Source organism: Condylostylus longicornis, unplaced genomic scaffold (genome assembly GCF_029603195.1).
Source record: "Condylostylus longicornis isolate FDR11 unplaced genomic scaffold, ASM2960319v2 ptg000106l, whole genome shotgun sequence".
Taxonomy (NCBI): Eukaryota; Metazoa; Arthropoda; class Insecta; order Diptera; family Dolichopodidae; genus Condylostylus; species Condylostylus longicornis.
Genome location: NW_026578074.1, coordinates 837,722 through 851,517, shown reverse-complemented (window position 1 = coordinate 851,517; position 13,796 = coordinate 837,722).

Genomic DNA, 13,796 nt, shown 5'->3' with positions numbered 1-13,796 from the left:
AAGCAGCTAAATCATAAAATACTTCAGATACTTGGTTAGTTGCCATAACAAACTTGACAAAAACTGGGATATGATTCACATTTTTACTCAGTCAATGTCTTTGTTGCCATCTCTGCCATATATGTACATTTTTCACACATTAAACACGCTTTTTATAAACAAAAGTCATACTCGTACCTACATTACATATTTTGTTTGTTGACATTCAACATAAATTAAAATTTACTATTAAAGCTGCAACTTAATGTGTAAATATTTAATAATATTGTCGTTTAGACAAAAAAAATTTTAGTTTAAATACTTTTATACTTTTGTTTTTATTAAAAGATACGCTTTGCCTTTGGGTGATCTACATTCTCGGCAGATGTATTTACATTATCATTTTATAAAATTAAATAAAGGTATATAATAAAGGAAAATCTCGAATAAACAAAAGACTACCAACTTTCTTTTTATCTCAACATCTTTATATAATAGTCAATGCAATATAAAAATATTAATGCAGCCGAGCAAATCGATGGTTTGTGAAGTAGCACATATCATTTCGATTATTTGAGAAAATAATCTCAATGAAATGTTGCTTTAGTTGAAATTATTTTAATATTGCATATATTTAGGAGAGTATTGTAGTGTTTTTATTGGTTTAATGTAGATGAGGAGATAGTTGCTAATTAGTTAGGAGAAATTACTGAGCGAAAATAGAAATTTTTCCGAAGCTGAGAAGTGACAATTTCAAAGCAAAAAGAGAAAGAACTCCCCTTTGTATTAATATTGAAATATAAATGAATTTATAACTATTATACTCGTATAAACAAATTTTTTCCAATACATTGGAGTTGCTTAGAAAAAAGTTTTTGGAGTTTTTCGAACCATTTTGGGCTTAAATTTGAACGAGAGAAGAGATAATCAAAAATTTTTAGAGAAATTAATTTTTTTAGTAAAATCTGTTTGGTTAAGAAAATTGTGCCATATTATAGATAAATCCAAGATATCTAGACATGGAAGCAAACTACACTCTACATCTATTTTCGCTTAATACAAATTTTTGTCTATAAAGAATCTATACATTCTATCAAACATGATACTGACACAATATTATTTGGAAATTGAAATTACTTTAATCAATAATATTCACGTATAATAAAATAATTATTTTAAAAAGGCCCCTCTGAGGCTTTAGAACTTAAAATCAATTAATACGCATTATGACGCCCTTTAATAAATGATTATTGTAAATGAATTAGTATTATTGTAACGGGTTAATATCTTTATGTTTTCGTTTCTCTATCATTTTTTAATTTTTATACCCTGCATCTTTACGAAGGATATATTAACTTTTGTATGGCGAGTTTGTAACTACTTGAAGGAGCCGTCTTTGGTATGGAGTTTGTAACCACATGAAGGAGAAAACTTGAATCCATGTGGCGGTATGGACATATATATAGGTATATACATATATTTTTGCTCAGCATAAAATTCTTCGTTGATTTAGACATGTCCGTCCGTCCGATCGCGCGATAACTCAAAAAACGAAAAATACAATCGAAACCAAATTTACAAGTTGTTTCTTTTGTGCCAAGGACAGACCCTATTGTAACTGGACCATTTCGGACAACGGTTCCGGGTAGCTGCCATACAAATAAAAGAGTTTATTTTAAATAATTCAAAAACTAATAAAGGTATAAATATGAAATTTTGTATCCGTGTGTCCAATTTCATAATACATATGCTCTAAAAATATTAATTGGATGGCTGTACCCGTTCGGGCGGCTGACATACAACTCCAAAAGGTACTTTTAAATATTGGGGGAAAATAATAAACTCAGATTTATGAAACTTGGCAAGCGTGTGTCCAATTATAGTTCAGACATATACGTGACGTTTCTATAAAATGGTTTCATATAGGTTCGAGTTATTGCCATACCAACAATGAAAGGTGCAGGGTATAATTCAATTAGTTTATACCGACTGAAACGTTTTTACTTGTTATAATTAAAATTGAATCCAATAATTTTTATATACATATGTATAATAAGTAGGTACATACACACATACATATGTATAAATGTCAGTTTTTCTTACACATAATATTAACAGATTAGATGATTAATGACAGTTATGTGCGGGTAATTCACAGTACCCTATACTCATACATATGTAAATATACATTATATAAAATAATATTTCATGTGAAAATGGTTTAATAAACGCGATAATGTGAAAATTAAAAAAAAAAAAATAAAAACAAATAACATGCACGCATACATTCATTATACAATATTCATATTTCATCTGAAATACACATATATTATGTGCATATGGATGTATATTAAAAAGTCCTAAGAATGAAAGGAAAATTGACATACATACGTATGCATGTTATATATAAGATGACGAACTCGTGCTTTCATATAGGCACGTAAATATAATATAATGTTAGTATATCATTTATGTATATCGTATGTATTGTATGTGTATTGAGCGTGTATATTATAAAGATTTCGTGTGATGTTTATTTTAATCAAAATTAGGTTAATTGTGGTTAAATTCATAATTAGGAATAAATAAAGTGAGTAACAGAAAAAAGAAAAAATACGAGAAAATAAAAGCGAAAAAATATAATGATGAGAATTATTTAAATTGAGTAGGACAAATGAGGATTTCGACCTTTTTCATTCTTTTTCATTTTTATACACTCATCAGACATTTTATTTAAATTTGGAAGAATTCAAATATAATATTAAAAAAAACTTTAAGGATTTAAGGATTTAATTAAATTTTTATTAAAAAATTTTGTTTTCTTTTGATCATCTAATCTTACTTTTGGATATATGGATTAATAAGCATTAAGATACCTGAAATATATACACAATTACTTACTAAATTATATTTTATTAATAAATGTTTTAATTTAAATATTGGTTATATATTGGTTTAAAATATGATACACGAGTACATACTTGGTTGCCAATTTCTTTTATAATCTTATAAATCATTAATTAATATCATAATTTATTATTCTATAGTTGATGACAAACATAGCTCTACGAGTATGCCTAATTACGATACCATTTTTGATCTTAAGTTTTGTATCCATACTTTGGTTTTCGGAAACCAATTGATTTCAGAATGCAAATTCCCCGCATACCTATTTCTCTTCAAATTAAGAATAGTTAATAATGCAAACAATATAGTTAATAGCAAGTATAGATATGAAACCCATCAATGAAATAATATTATTTTCCACATTTTTTACAATTTTTTCACATTTAATTCCTAAATATCATTTAAAATTAAAAATTTATTTAAAAATAATTCCTCTATACTATTATTATTTCCTTAAAAATCGTAATGATTTTGACCTAACCTATATAAGGTAATGAAATTTTATAAGAATGGAAAAAAAAAATAAATATTTCTGTTAAAAAATTAATAAAATTAATAAAAATCGAATAAAGTACTTGTTTAGTTACACTTATAATTTTTTTTATATAATAAAAAAAATGCAATTTGAAAATTTTATACTAAAAATAAAACTTGAATCCTTACCAGGTTTTATAACACAATATTATAAATTTCAATGTTGGTTTTTGATTTCAAATATAATTATGATTTTTTTCTGCTCGTATTACAGGGATGTGTTGAGTATACAATATATTCAATGTTTGTGTTTCATATTATAAAATTAAGCGGAATTTGATTTATAAATATTTTCATTCTAAAGACAATAACCATACTTTTTTTACTTTAGAGTATAAATTTCATAGGAACTATTATCACTATTAACGCCTATCAAGAAGACGCCGAACACATCAAGGGTACTCAAATGTAATACATAATTAAGAATTTATTTTTATTAATTGTTTTTAAGAAATAGAGATTTTTTTTCACAAATCTTTAAAAATAAATTAGAAATAACGAGAATAGTTCCCGCGTTTAACACATCCCTAGACCATATGTATAAACCTATTTATATAATAATGATCTATTCTTATAATTCTGATACCGTAATAGCATTTTTATAATAATATACGGGTCCGTGTATAATATAAGAATGCAAGTAATCAGTTTTTTTTTTTCTTCTTCAATAGCCAAATATGGAATTTAGAAGGAAAAAATAAAAAAAATTAAAAGATCATCAAAAGACCACAAATATTCTTATATGTTATATTTATTAAAGATTTTAAAATGCTTGAAATCCAGTATTACCTGATATGGTAGAATAATTTTTAAAAATAAAAGGTATAAGTCAAGTCCCAAAGAACGACAATATTTTTTCCACTTTTTTTTAATAACAAAATGATGAAAAGAAAACATTAAAAAAAAAGCAAAAAGCAAAAAGGTACCAACATGTCTGATTTTTATTTTTAAAATTCTTTTGTTATTTTATTATTTGTTTTAATAAAAAAAAATACATTCATTTGTATTTTCTTTTTATATTATTATTTAATTTTCAATTGCATATTGTACGTTCTTTATTTAGACTCTGTAGACATTGTATTGCTTATACACATAAGTATATTAAATAATTTTATAAAACATAAGTTCAACGGAAGCAAAAAAAAAAATATAAACAAAAATGGCATTTTATATTTAAGCTACTTTCAATAAAATACCTACATGTATATACGTACATACCTGTGTATTTGCCTTTGTAATATGTTAATTTTTCATTTATACATAAAAAACTTTTATCAACTTAACACATGAATTTTACTATGTGTAAACAACAAAATATTCAAAATATTTGTATAAATGTAATACTTTTAAACATAATATTAATGTTTGTTATAATTCAAAATCGTGCATTATAACATTCATTTTGAATGGACTTACTATATACATAGGTTTACTTTGAGTCCGATCTCATATGAAAAACAAAAATTACATGTCATTTGTAATTTTAAGTGTTTCTGCACTTTAAGTGAGAGAATTAAACAACATACATATTTCAACTTCTTCAAATTATAAGCTTTTCATCTCTCAAATTTATTGAAGGGGAGAAATAAGTATACAGAAACTGTTAGCAATTAAGCTGGATTCACTGGTTCGTCGATTTCGCGACGAGCTGATGTATTTTGTATGAAAATTTGAATTTTTGACATTTTCCTTATTATTAGTACAGCTTTTTTCCTCTCTCTCTAAAAGTTGAATCAACTTTAACTTTAGTGTGGAGGTTTTTTAAAACGTCAAATTTATGTACACTGAACTATTTACAATTACATTCTTGTCAAAAAAGTAATAAATGCATCATAATAAAAAATAGTTCGACTACAAATAGCTCAGCTCAAAAACGACGAACCAATGAATGCAGCTTTAACGAGGATACACATTAGTATCGTGCTATTTAATAACAGATCAGATGTGGCAATATTGAGACATAAAAGAAGTGAAGGGATTCCCACAAGAGTACCAATATGACAAAGCACTGGTTTGTAATTGACATTTTCTTAATGTATTGGTTTAAGTAGTTTGTAATTGACACTTTCCTAAATATATATTAGGAAAGTGTCAATTGCATACAATATTTTTGCAAACACAATTTGATCCTAAAAAAGAGAAATTATAAAAGAAACCGCGATTTTTGTTCCACTTATAAAAAATTCCCGGCACTTTTCTTTAAGACCGGAATTGAGAATAATAAAGCTTTCAACAATAAATTATTTTAAAAATATATTAAAAATTGTAAAAAATTATAAAGCCAATTGAATTTAGTTTAATCGCATTAAGATGCGATGAAATCTGAACAACGGCTCTACTCTATAAGGGCCAACACACCAATTTATAGAAATTCACTTAGAACGAAAATGACCCGTATTTGCAATTAAAAATGCATTACAATTTTTAAGAGTAAAATTTTTTGAGTTCCACTTGTAAAGAACAGAACAATTGAGAATTACGATTTATTCAATGAACCTTTTCAAAATAATTTCATTGAAAAACATTTCCTGTTGTTCAAGTTTTTCATATTTTGGTTCGACTGCGTAGTCAAGTTTATAATTCATTTTCATAAATTTTCTAAAAGGGTTGAATGGCAACTTTTCTTTTATAATTATTAATTTATATATGTATGTATGTATATATAAATACTTGTATACATATAATACTATAAAAAAAAAAACAATAAATTTTGATTAATTTTGTAAAATGATCACATCATTAGATTATAAAAATTTATGAATTGAAAAGTGATGTGCATTTTGTCTGCATTCATTTCATAAATTTAACAACATAATTTATTTATGATCAGAACCTATTTTTTATTATTATACTATAAAGATTACAGCCCAAAAAGAAATTGTATAAAAGACGAGAAAAAGAGCTTCATAAGCCAAGAGTCAAAAAACAATAAATTTTATTTTAATTGAATTTCAGCTTATAATAAACTAGGTGCGTTTATAAAGAATTTTCTATTGTCATATGCATGTGTACATAAAAAAAACAACATTTTTTTCGATAATGGCGTCAAAAATACAATATTGTATACATGCATTTTTTTGGTTATATTGAAAAAAATTTGACATTTACATATCAATCATTCTTTCAAAATAATATTAGTATAATTTATGAATTTTGAAAACTTACAAGAATATTAATAATGAGCTTCTTTTTGAGGGTCAACTATTATATAATATAAAGTGTAAGTAAAATTTCAAAAAAAAAAAATTTGTAATTTCAATTGTAAAATAACAATAGAAATTTTTGTGTAAAGAAACAATAGAGTGCGCTGGCAATATGGTATAGAGTGCGCTGGCAATAATAATAAGTTGAAATTAAGAAATTTTTAATTGTTAAACGGGTTTGTTATGACAATGGACAATGTTTTCACTAGCAAGAAATAGATAAAATTAAAAAAATGAGAAAAATTTTTGTACATAAATGTGAGTTATGACTCTCATCCAATAATCGCATTCCTTTGAATAGGTAAGATTTTGAATTTTCCATTCAATCGGGTTGAAAAGTGAAATACTTTTTTTTCCGAATTCCTATGAGGAGCACAGAGCTTTAATTAAACCTCTCAATATTTCTCTATTTTGATAATAATCGTTCAATCTAATATTTGACCTATAAATTTATATTTTTCTTTCTTATTTGTCTTTCTTTCTTTTCAATTCTGTTTGGCAAGAATATTCGGCATATGAAGTGAAGGCATGTATTTGTAAAAGGCTGTATTTTATTAATTCCTTTCTTGTTGTTTAGCTAGGTTTCATTGCCCTACAACATTACTGATTTAACACTGGCATTAAAGATCCTTAATTTGACAGATAAATGGGTAATTGCATGGAACTACAAATCTTTGATAACCTTCTAAATGTTGCCTTAAATTTTCTAAGCATAATTCCCGAGCTCTTCATTATGGCATTTCTACCTAAGTCATCAAAAGCAGTTTTGAAGTTGACAAAGGTATGTAGTGCGACTAGTTGAATTCTTTCGATTGCTCTACAATTATTTTTTTTTTGTGTTTTCATGCTCAGTACAACTTCTTCCATCTCTAAAGCCTGCCTATTCTTTTTTGACTTGCTTTTCTATATGATCTTTAATTTTCGAGTGAAGAATGATGGTATTGAGTTTCGTGATACCCCCACAAAAGCTGCAATTGCTAAAAACATAACGTACTTCTTTGAAAGTTTTCTATAATTTCTTTCTTCCATATTACATATTTTTTCAGTTTCATACTGGAAATACATTAACCAAATGATGACAGCCAAACGGAACAATAGGGCTAATGAGGCCATCATTTTAAATTCAAGTTAAAAAAGTAATTATTTTCTATAAATAAATTATGTATATATGTAAAAAAACATTTAATATTGCTAATTATTTCACTATTAACCTTGAAATATTTGTTACACTTAAAATTTATTATAATTATTAATTTCCTGAAGTAAGAAAATTCTTTAACAGCTATGGTTCAATGCTATTTGAATTAATTTAAAAATTTTTCATTTTAACTTCTACCGATCATTTCTCAATCTGTTTTAATTTCACATACATAAGTGAATAAGTATGCATTAAAAAAAAACCTTAATAAATTTATAGCACGTGCGACCACTTTAACCATAAGTATAATATTCATAATATCAGGATCATATTATTCGGTATCATAAAAATCAAAACCGACATTGTAATATTAAATAATTTTTTTACATGACAGCATATTGTTACTTGTAATGCTTATATATAATACTAATATACGTACCAATATCTATACGTAATACGTTATGTAGGTATGTATATGTACTAGGTATTATTTAATTTTCATTTTATTTTCTATATTATCGGCGCAATTTACAATTACAATGATTCTAGTAATTGAATTTTACATAATAAAATTATAACATAAAGGTCTCACTTATTAAACCGTATGAAAAATTTATCATTCATCATAACAGAAATTATTTTAAGCGAAATTTTTTTCTTCTCAATGTTTATTTTATAATTTTTTTAGCATTGTCGTGTGTTTTTATCTATTTTATGGAGCGTGGTTTAGAAAATATCACGAATGAAAGTATACTTACTATTCTGAATCATCTTCAAAGTACATATAAACGTAATAACAGAAAATAAAACGTAGTAATCCATATTTCCAATATAGTCTGTTATACGAGTATTAATTTAATTATAGTATTTATATTTAAATAAATTTAATTCACATTTTAGTATGTAAACTTATGAACTATAACTATTAATATTAGAGCGCATATTTAATATACAATACAATGTACATTTGTAGATTGTAGATTTCTAAGGAACCCGAATGGGGCAGAAGTATGTCCCGGGCCACCGCAGCCATTCGCGATTTATTGTAGCCTCCCCACGCCCCCACCTACAATATCTCAGTATCGGATAGTCGCAAGGAATGTGCATGGTAGTTTCATCACTGCCCCCGCAAAAATTGCAAAACGCGGAGTCCGATCTCCCCAGTCTATGCAGCTGATACCTTACCCGGCTCCTGTTCATCCCCAACAGTTCCGCGCTCAACTTCTCCGAGCATGTTGGAAGAAATACCTTTAACGAAAGGGTGCCGTCTTTCGTGTCCAGCTAGTGAAGACCGCATTCCGCCACGAGCAGGCCGGCGAGCCTAGCCCCAAGGCTATAGAAGCCAGACCGAAGAAAGGCAGCCCCAGATCCACTCCGCGGCAGCTCATTGGCAATTTCGTTTCCCGCATTTCCACTGTGGCCAGGCACCCAAATAAGCGTTACTCTGTTTACTGATACTAATTCCAAAAATGCAATAAGGCAGCTCCAGACCAGGCTAGATGTAACCTGGGCCGACTGAAGCACCAAAAATGCCGTTCTGCTGTCTGAGAGCACATAAAAGTTGCGGTTTTTATACCTCCTTTCTAAATTGAAAGAAACATGAAACACTGTCCAGTATCGGTCTGGGCTCACACCGTATATTCTCGAACCCAATCCCGACTTTGTTTTGAACCCGTCCGCGTACCACAGTCTTGAACCCGACTCAAAGACCGACTCGCCCTGCAAGTCCATCGATCGAGAAGCAGAACCCTGTACCTGCAGTAGAAATTGTATCGTGGTAGACAGGAATCCGACATGATTATCCTCAGAATCTGACCGCTCTCAATAAAATCTCCGTAAGTCCTGTGGGCCAATTTTCGTCCCGCCTCGTCCTCGCCAGAGAGTAGTCGGTAAGTCATTAGCCGAACTTCCTTCATATGGAGATGCAGTGGTGGCAACCCAATCATTACTTCCAACGCAGCAGTGGGAGCTGTCCGCATTACCCCGGTCACACCCAAGCAGGTCAGCCTCTGAAGCCTTTCCGCGCTTAGTCCGGATTTATATTTAATCCAACGCATCTGCACCACTCTACCATAATACGTAAATTTTACTGTAGAAGATCAGAAATAGTGCTCCCAAATTTGCCTCGTATGACCAAACTCACAATATACATTTACATTTATATAAAATATTCAGAGGGTAGTCCGTTAAAGTATCAACCGAAATGCAAAGACCACTACTGCTTAACGTCGGTGCAACTGCCGTAATTATTGAACGTGATTGAATGTTATCCCAACGCATTCTCATTATTTCCTTATCTATGGGACATTTAAGCTCCGCCAATGAGTGAAAAGCCGGGCTCTGCTCCCAACTTAAGCAACTATTGCCAATGAAAATCTAATACCAGATAGTCTGTCTGTACGAATTTACTAACATACAATTTATAATATTAAAAAACACTACTATGAGTAAGCTTGTACACCTTTGGAATTACATTGGTAACCATAACACTATAATTGTTCTTCAAATTATTGCGGTAGCCAAAAAAAAAATTTATACAAGACAAAATCGTACTCGTATTTTATTGAAAAACCATCAAGAAGGAAAAATAATGAATAATAAATTTGCGTAAATAATTTAAATAATTCAATTATGTTCCTTACATATTGACCTGTTATTATTTGACACCTATGCCCCACATACACATACATATACCTCCATATTTATGTATATTGTGGGTAAAAAATAAATTTAACATGACTTTTTCAATTTTTTTTTGTCTTTGTTCTTTGCTAAAATTTGGGACAGAACTACATAATAATAAATCTGTGAAATCGAAGAAAAAACAGTTAATTTTTATATACGTATGTATGTATAAAGTTGTTATATATCAAATTACTCATTATTATTAAAAGAGCTCATCAATCGTAAACATTTACTAACTTTTACTGTCACCCATAAATTGAATGGGAAGGCTTATATAGTACGAGTAAAAGAATAAAAAAAAAACTCCGAATACTTGTATGTTTTCGATTTTTTGTAATCCTATGTTTGGAGATTGTTCAAATGCAAACAAAAAATATAATATTAATTGTCATGTCACTCATGTAACATTAAAGTCTCGCTAAAATAAAGTTAAAAAAAAATGGCACAAAAATTTATAACGTTCTCTCTGCCGATCGTTCGTTTTTTTTTCGGTTCGCTGATAAAATATGAAAAATCGGCGAAATTTTATGCAAAGTTTTACTCAAAAAAAAAAAGGTTTGTTTTATTCCGGGCATTTGTTTTCCGTTTCTTTTTTTTTTTTTAATTTTAATTGATATTCATCATTTTATTTTTTATACACAAAATTTTATTAAAGTTAACAATAATTGTCATGCAAACGTAGATATATTTCGCCCACTCATGTTTTTATGTCTGGTATGGTAGGTACACTTTATACAAGTACCTAAAGATAATTAACAAACCGTGCCGTTATTATCGAAACGACTTTTTCTATAAGTCTACAAAATTTCAACAGAGTTGGCTAACAAATTTAATTTTAATAAAAAAAAATATGACTGTGTTTCGCTTAAATTTAATAACCTGGAATATGCAAATGTCATTCCCAAAATGTTTCACACAATCTGCAGATTTGAGAAAAAAACTAAATGACTTACAAAACAGACCAGCAGAGGGAGAATTAAAGTGAGATTTCAGAAAACTTAAAATTTCTTCACAAAAATACAACAAATCCAGTCACGCTTATTTCAATAAAAAATATGAACTACTTTGACAGCATCATTCTTACATTGCGAAGCACAAAGAAGATATAGAAAGCCAACTGAAGCTGGTTGGTGATGGTATTCGGTAAACTATAGGTGAATTGAAGATTTACACAATATTAAAGCAAGCAAAACGAAACTGACAGTGTTAAACTCTTGTGTGAAGTCGCTGTGTTATATGGCTCAAAAGCTCAGAAATACACACCAAACAAAGTACAAATCTTGTAGGATCGACGTAATTAAAGGAAATAAAATCTTAATGCCGAACATTTTCCGAGATTTTGAAAAAATTTAATTAACAGGTTTGAATTTGTATCTCACATTTCTGAGAATTTATATTCAGACTTTTTATATGTAATTATATAAGGAGTACCATTGTTCAATGTAAATACACCAATAAATTAAAAGTACATCATCTCTGGAATACACGCATGATATTGAATTCATAAATTTGTGCTAAAATTATTTATGCTATACCGCCTATTTATTTGAATTTCGTTATTCATTTCAATTATACGACGTGACATACATACATTAATGCACGCTTCTTTTAATTTTTTGCGGAAATAAAGACAAAAATTTTTTGGAATAAGAAATAATATTATATACATACATACATACTATGTATGTTTATAGCACACTTATTATAATGTCAAAAAAAAAAAAAAAATTGTCAACTGTTCTTATACTAAAAACATGATTGAAGTAACCGGCTTGTTTATTACATGAATTTTTTTATGTATATGCAGAATGAATGAGATTTTGTTCTTTCTCTCTTGATATGTTTTCATTTGATAAAGTAAAATCATATCAAGCGGGGTCATTACACTATGTAATTTCTTATTTTCTTTTCTTTTTTAACAATTTAGTTTTAACTTTTAAAAAAATTTTTTATAATATCTCCAAACAGTTGACATTTTAAAGCACAAATGTATGTATATATGTATGTATGTTCCTGATAAAATTGAATATCAATGTAATCATAACCTAATTATTCTAACTTTAGTTTGCAATATTGTAAAATCGTTTAAGTATGTACTAAAATAGATTTTATAAATGACCTGTTTTTGACTTTAAAAATGCAGCAATAAGGCATTTATACGCAACTCAGATTATAACATTAATTGTAAAACTTGGTAACGGTAATACTTGAATGTTGGGTAAATAACAATATATACTATTTGTTAGACGGCCGAAAATGTCTAACCAATGGTCATTTCGAAAACGTAAGGTGTACGAGTTAAATCATTGCAAAATAGGGCAAAGGAGCCCTATTGAGCTCCTTAAAAAATCAAGTGAGAATATTAGCGGGTCTGTTAATTGAACAATGCTTGTTAATTGGGCACTTTCACAAACTGGGTTTGGAAAGTGACAACATCTATAGATTTTGTTGGTAACAAGATAAGAATTTACAGCTTTTGTTCATAGATGGAGGGAGTTTTCTGAGAAATTTTTGCTTTGACAGCAGAGAGGCTTTCAACATTTGAGCCTCACAGAACACTCAAATATATTGAAAAATTATTCTGTGCACCTCTACCTTTTTGATTATCTTTCTGAATCACTCTGTCTAGAACTATTATCTTTAATTTTTTATTCTTATCCAAATTTTTAGAAAAAAAAAATTAATAAAAATTGTTTGTTTTTATAAAATTTCATATTCTCATTAATAAAAATTCTAAATAGCTCTAGTAAACTTATTTGTACTGCAATTATTTGTAATGTAATTAAAAAATTTAATTATTTAATCATAGTGTTTACAATGTAATATTCGACTGTATAGTCATGAAATTGAAATTAAAAGTGAATTTACTATATAATTACAATGGAAATAAAATTATTACCATAAAAACTAATTTCTATAATTACTAAGTGATAATTACTTGAATTACGGTGAAAAAATCAACAACTCTAGAATAATATGTTTAAATAATAATGGAAGAACATATTATTAGTTGTTCAATAACATACAAAAGATATTCCCCAGAATGGTATTTTTAAATAATGAAATGGAAGGTCCGAGAGAATCATTTGGGTATAGCTCACATAATTTCGTTGAAATTCGTCTAACAATACAGTAATTTTGTGGAGAAAACAACACATTATCCAATACTGTGGGTGTTGAATCTGCCAATCAAATGAAAAGTGTGGTTATGTTTAAAAATTTAGTTTACATTTAAAATTTATAATTAAAATAAAACCAAAATTTGAATTCCCAATATTGTTTTGCATAATTTTCCTTGTTTACCTAATTTTCCATGAAATATTACTGGGAATTATTAACGCTTCTGATAT